Source organism: Denticeps clupeoides, chromosome 12 (genome assembly GCF_900700375.1).
Source record: "Denticeps clupeoides chromosome 12, fDenClu1.1, whole genome shotgun sequence".
NCBI classification, from domain to species: Eukaryota; Metazoa; Chordata; class Actinopteri; order Clupeiformes; family Denticipitidae; genus Denticeps; species Denticeps clupeoides.
In genome coordinates this window covers 2,128,622-2,134,621 of record NC_041718.1, presented here as the reverse complement: position 1 = coordinate 2,134,621, position 6,000 = coordinate 2,128,622, and the positions used below count along the sequence as shown (strand labels likewise).

Genomic DNA, 6,000 nt, shown 5'->3' with positions numbered 1-6,000 from the left:
TTTTCCCTATGCTTTCATATTCCTAATGCATTTTGGGGCATTTCATAACACATTATGGTTATTTATTACAGTGTTAGGAAGATTACTTTTGAAATGCAGGCGCCTGGGGAGCAGTGTGTGGGGACGGTGCTTTGCTCAGTGGCACCAGTTACTATATGAAAGCAATGTAACTAAATGCATTTGATTATTTTTGTAAATTACTAATGAATATTCTTAACTGTTAACCATTTAGAATTTTGTACTTACTGCAGTACTACACATGAACTACTGCCAAACTCATTTTAATACAAGAACAAATCATTATAATAGATCAATTTAATAAAGATAATATAATAACAGCCACCATAATGTCAGACTTCAGCCCTCATTTTACTATATTTTACTATATTCAAGAGTATTGAATAATGGGACTAACTTTATGGTTGGTTGGGATCCTTTCCTCACCTCCATGGTAAAATGATACGGTTGAATTAAATTTCTATAATCAACGTGACAATGCATTGCAGTGTGCAAAGGTCAGAGTTCAACTTTGTCCCCAGTGTGTGCTGAAGCAGTACATGCCAATAATTTTACATTTATTTTAAGTGTGTTTTCATTATTTTATAGCGATAAATGCTATATCCCTTTGATTATGGATTTCAGTGGCATAATGCAGACAGGTTTTTTTTTTTCATCAGAACACAAATATATTTGATTTAAACTTCTCTGTATAATGCAGGATTATGTTAGTTATGTTAGCTTTCAATACTAACCTCAAATAATATTAACAGTACAGCAACAACTCAAGTCTTAAAAGTTATGAATATGTAACAATCATATGAGACAGAAGATAACTCTATAGTGCTGTATGGGTTAGGGGTGCAACAGTACACAGCACAGCTGTGTGAGTAGTGGGGACGGCCCCTTGCTCAAGGGTTGCTCAGCGGTAAATCAGGATTTGTACCTGCAACCCCTCGGTTACCTGCTAGGCCACCAGCCTGAACTTGCGGGACTTAATTGAGTTATATGCCACACTGGGACTGGGAAGTTTGTAATGAGCTTTGCTTGTATTTTACGTTCACCTTTGAACAGTAACAGTAAGGAACGTGTGCCCTTTTTACCCCTTATGAACCAGTTTTGCAATTCCAATGATTGGACATTAACGGACCAACTTGAAAAAGAATTGCAGAATCGGTTCATGAGGGGTTATTGAACTATGCAGGATGGACTGAATGGTTCAATATATGGGTACTTTTCAACTATGATCCATTTTGAAGAAGGAAAATCAGAAATAAAAAACAACAATTTCTTAATTCTCTCTACAAATTCCACCATCTGTGTAATTATATACCCATATAATGCTGTGGTGGATATTATGGTGATGGAAATGATATGTCAACCCACTAATGCCAGAATTAATGCCACAACTTGTCTCCCCGCTCCAAGCATGTCTGCAAGTGCGTCCCCAGACTCGCACGTTGACAGAGCTGTTTCTTAATGACACCATATAAACAACATAATATTGAATTTGATATTTCTTTTTTTTTGCTCTTTATTGCTCTGGTTACCAGTTATACACAAACTAAAGCACATTTGGGACTTGGGAACCGCCAAGATTTCACATGTTTAGCACCGTCTGTCTCATTGGTGTCTACTTGTTTTAGTTAAATGTGTCCCGTTTACACTTTATGTAGCCCAGTTTGTCTGTGTTGCACACGTGCAATTTATGTCAGTTTGTAACTTTGTCTAATTGTTCAAATGTTACATGCAGCACCAGGTTCTGGAGAAACGTTATTTCATTTCACTATGTACTGTCTAACGTGTATATAGCTGAAATGAGAATAAATATTTTAATATTTTGATGCATAATATTTTTTCAATACTGTATAAATGATGATGGACAAAATTTAAATTGTAATATTTAAAAGACTTGTGGAAAGTGACAAAATACTATGAAACCGTTCATTGATGGTTACTAAATAGCTACAAGCAAACACAGTCCAGTGTCAACTTTCAACCATGAACCCGAAAGCTGAACAGAAATACTTTTTTAAAGAATAATGTTCCAACACTGCGAACGACCAAGCGCCACATGTCAGCCAGGAGGGTGCTGAAAAGCCGGCGGCGTCCCCCCCTCCGCGGGCGCAGGAATGGTTCGGTCCGCGCCGACGGTGTTTGTGGGCGAAGCTGCGTTTCCTCAGTGCGCGCGCCGCAGTCTCCGCCGCTTCTCTTCTCTTCTCCTCTCTACTCCTCTCTACTCTACTCTTCTCTTTTCTTCTCTTCTTTTCTCTCCTCTGCTCCTCCGCTCTCTTCTTCTCTCCTCCTCTCCACTCCTCTCTGTCGCTCCTTTAACATTTTTAAATCTCTCTCAACCCCCCCCGGTGAGTAATTCCTCCCATCTTTAATCTACCTTCTTTTTTTTTTCTTCTTCTTCTTTTTCTTGCTCTTCTTTTTTTCGCTCATACTACATCCCTGTTTCTTTAGCCTTCTTTTAGATATAGATATATAGATATTTTTTGTTCCCCACGTTTGACGCCGGTTTTGACACCGTTTCCACACTGGCGGCTGTATTCGTTTCATTTCCGTGGCTGAAGAAGGTTGGATGCGCTTGTGGTTTTTTCTTTTCTTTTCTTTTCTTTTCTTTTCTTTCTTTCTTCCTTTCTTTTCTTTTCTTTTCTTTTCTTCTTTCTGCTGCGTTAACCGTACATCTCTCTCTCTCGCCGGTCCACGGGAATTTGGCGTGTTTTACCGAGAGCAGCAGTTTGTTTTCTGGTCCGCAGTATGCAGTTATTTCCTTTTCACGCCGCGTTATTTCTAGCGGACTTTTTCTATTCTTTTGCTTAAAAAAACACCGCTGGGAACTTTTTGTTGTTGTTGTTGAGGATTTTTTTGGAATAGCCGGCTCTGTTGCATGCCGCCAGTCGGCTGTCCACTCCGGCGCGGCTTTTTCTTTCTAACGGGATCCATCCTCCTTCTCCATGGCTGAATTCCCAAGACGACCCCCCCACCCCTCATCATTTCACCATTTGCTTTTTGGGATTGTCTTCTGTAATGATCTTCAGTGTTGTGTTTTTCTCATGTGCTAAAAATGTCTTCCTTCCCTATTTGCAGCATAATAATGTCTTGTAAATAAAGATATAGATTTTTTTTTTTTTAATTTTGCATTACTTCCTGTGGAAATGTCTTTTTGAAATCAGCACTGCTTATCACTACTGGACTCCGTGGTGCTGTCGCCAGAGGGGGGGTCTGGATTGTCATTATTATAGGATTTTAAAGGAGGATGTAAAGTGGCACTTGGCTGGTCGGAGTTGTCACCGGGACTGAGAACACGGAGTGAGGGACGAGAGGGCAGGCTGCAGCCGGTGGGCCTTGTCTGGTCTCCTGCCCAAAGACCGGTGTTCTGTAGAATCTGCTCGTCCTGCCTGCCATCGTGTCTGGTGCTGCTAATTAAGATTGGAAATGCACGAAGGTTCGCCAAACGAAAGCTGCGTCCACCGTCTTCTCCCTCGAGAGCACGAAACCTCTCGGCTGGTGAAGTGCTTTTCGAGCGCCCTTGACTGTATTGGCATTCGCAGGCCTCGCCGTTATTTATTAACGCTCCCTGACATAACAGGACGACGCATCCTTTGACAGCGGCTTGTGTTATTTAGGTCTCCGCGTGCACACCCTACAGGATTAGACTTCTGTCCTTATTTATGTCCCCCTCCATATATCGCTGTGTGACACTGTCCTGTGATTCCATGATCACTGCCAGTGGCTGCGACTATCAGACTGTGGGACGGCATGAGGGATGATACCGTTAAGATTTCAGCGACGACAACCCTTGTCAGACACGTCAGGAGTACGGGTCCTCAGGATTATGGGATTTACAGGCTGTCATTTCAGAATTATGTGCTCATCCATGTGCCCAGGGTCCCGATTCGTGGGTATAATGTATTTCCTTACCCCTAACCTAACCTTAACCATCACATTGCATTAAGTTAAACCTCCATTGCAACAGCAGGGTATTGAAGAGGGGGATGTAGGACCCCGGGAATCCTTTCTTGAGTAGGAATCCACTAATTTGCTAAAGAGCTGGTACTGGGTGCCATTAATTACTGTCTCATTATCTGTCTCACAGTTTTGGCTTTCTGGCCACATTTGTTGGTTAGTGAAACTCACTGAAGAGAGTGTGCTACAGACCGCCGGGGTATGGGGGGACAGTGTTGGACGTGGACTATGCCAGGCATGCGGCTCAAATGGCACTTAGTTACGTCCCCCCCTCCCGGGACCTGCCCTCTGCCCGCAGCTGAATGGCTTCGCCTTCGCATTCATCACGTCTCAATCCAACTCTCCGACCTGTAGGGTGAATGAAGGTGTCCACAGAGACGTGGACTGCCAGCCAGCCTGAAAGATGCTCGGTTAGGACATCGTCTGGTTTCATGGTCAAGCCTACGAGTAGTTAGGTTGCGGTGCACTGATGTAACGTCCACGTCCTCGGGCTGAAACGACTTTACGCCGCTTTTAACACTCTTTTTAGGCGAAGGACATTTGACATTCTGTGGGAGGGGGTGTTGGACGAGAAGGAAAGGGGTGCTCAGGGTCGCTGGGGAAGGCCGGCTCAGGTGCGTCGCCCGGGGCTACCGTACCGCAGCCGAGCTGCAGGGGCTCTTTTCTCACCGGCGACCGGGTCTCGATCTCTCGTCCCTCCACCTGCTATTTTCGAATACGTGCCAGACTTGTTTTTTTTTTCTCTGTGGGTTTGAGGATCGTTCCGAGGTGCATTAGCATTCCGCGCTGAGCGTTGTGGACGGACATTACGCTTCGATATTTGTGTCTCTAATGGGCCTCGGCCTTTAAATGATCAGCCAGGACACTTGAGCCGAGGTTGGACGGGTTGAGCTTGTAGTCATTTGCTTTCTTCTAAATTTCAGGATCCGTTGCAACCCGCAGTCCTGCCAGCGCCGGGACCAAACGCCACTCATCCGCCAGACGTGCAGTGGTAGACAGGTACGTGCGGTTCGTTTCCTTCCCACAACTTTCCCTTTACCCCAGTAAATCACCCGCGGCAACGCCATTACATCCGTCAGGCCAGGGTCTTATAGATCTGCCGGGCGAACTAGCCTCATTTTCAGGGCCACGGGGCCGATTTAATTGCCTCATAAACATAAAGGCGTTCTGTGTCAAGACTTGTGGGACAGAAGAAGCACCAGTGTCCAGCTTCTTCTTTGCTTTGCACAAAAGACAATATTGCATCTGATGATTGCAAAACCTCCCAAACCATCATCACTAAAAAAAAAAAAAGGCAGATTCGTTCTGACATCTATAATTAGTGTTTTCAGAATATAGTAAATGAATAAGGAAATCAACACCACAGATAGGGCTTCCTTGTTCTCCAGTTGGAACAACGAAATGTTCATGGTGCTAAAGTGCGAATGATTAAAAAATGACCAACAGCATGTTTCTCTGGAATCACATTTATTCTCAGCCATGTAGTTCATTTTATTTATTGCAGTGCACTTGTATTATTCTCAGTGTGTGTGTGTGTGTGTGTGTGTGTGTGTACATATGTATAGCACTTTCAGGATCTTTCATAAATTCTGTGCTCTTGTGATACATGCTTCCTCTGAAGCCCATACATTATCTTTTTTTTTTTACTGTATTGCTAAGCTGCAATGAGTGCTTTTTTATTTCCTTCCTTCAAATAAATAAAACCTGTTATCTGAAAGGCAGTGAAATGTGTATAAATGAAGAATATGCATTTTACTTCAAAGAACAGTCGTGCGTCTGTCTGTCTTTGCGTGTGGTATTATTAAGAGGCAAAGCCACTGCACAAATGTACTGGAGTGCTGTATACTGCAGCGGGGTTTAAGAAAATAAACATAACCCCTCCGACACACACACACACACACATGCAAACACGCTCGCACTGAGCCCAATCGTCTTTTCTAACATCATGCCGAGCGATTAGAATATGAAATATTTATCACACACATTCAACTCTGCGGTACATGGTCCGGATCACCTGAAGGCATGCCAGAT

General features: G+C 43.4%; 1 protein-coding gene across 5 annotated transcripts in view; it reads left to right on the top strand.

Annotated features, from left to right (window-relative positions):
- The first annotated feature begins 2,309 nt into the window (after positions 1-2,309).
- raly (RALY heterogeneous nuclear ribonucleoprotein) overlaps positions 2,310-6,000 on the top strand; it is a 69,956-nt gene continuing 66,265 nt past the window's right edge. For 2 of the 5 annotated variants that reach the window (XM_028998736.1, XM_028998732.1), the window contains exons 1-2: positions 2,310-2,360; positions 4,893-4,968. The gene's annotated coding sequence lies outside the window, so the exon portion shown is untranslated. The other 3 variants (XM_028998735.1, XM_028998734.1, XM_028998733.1) reach the window with 3 other exon arrangements.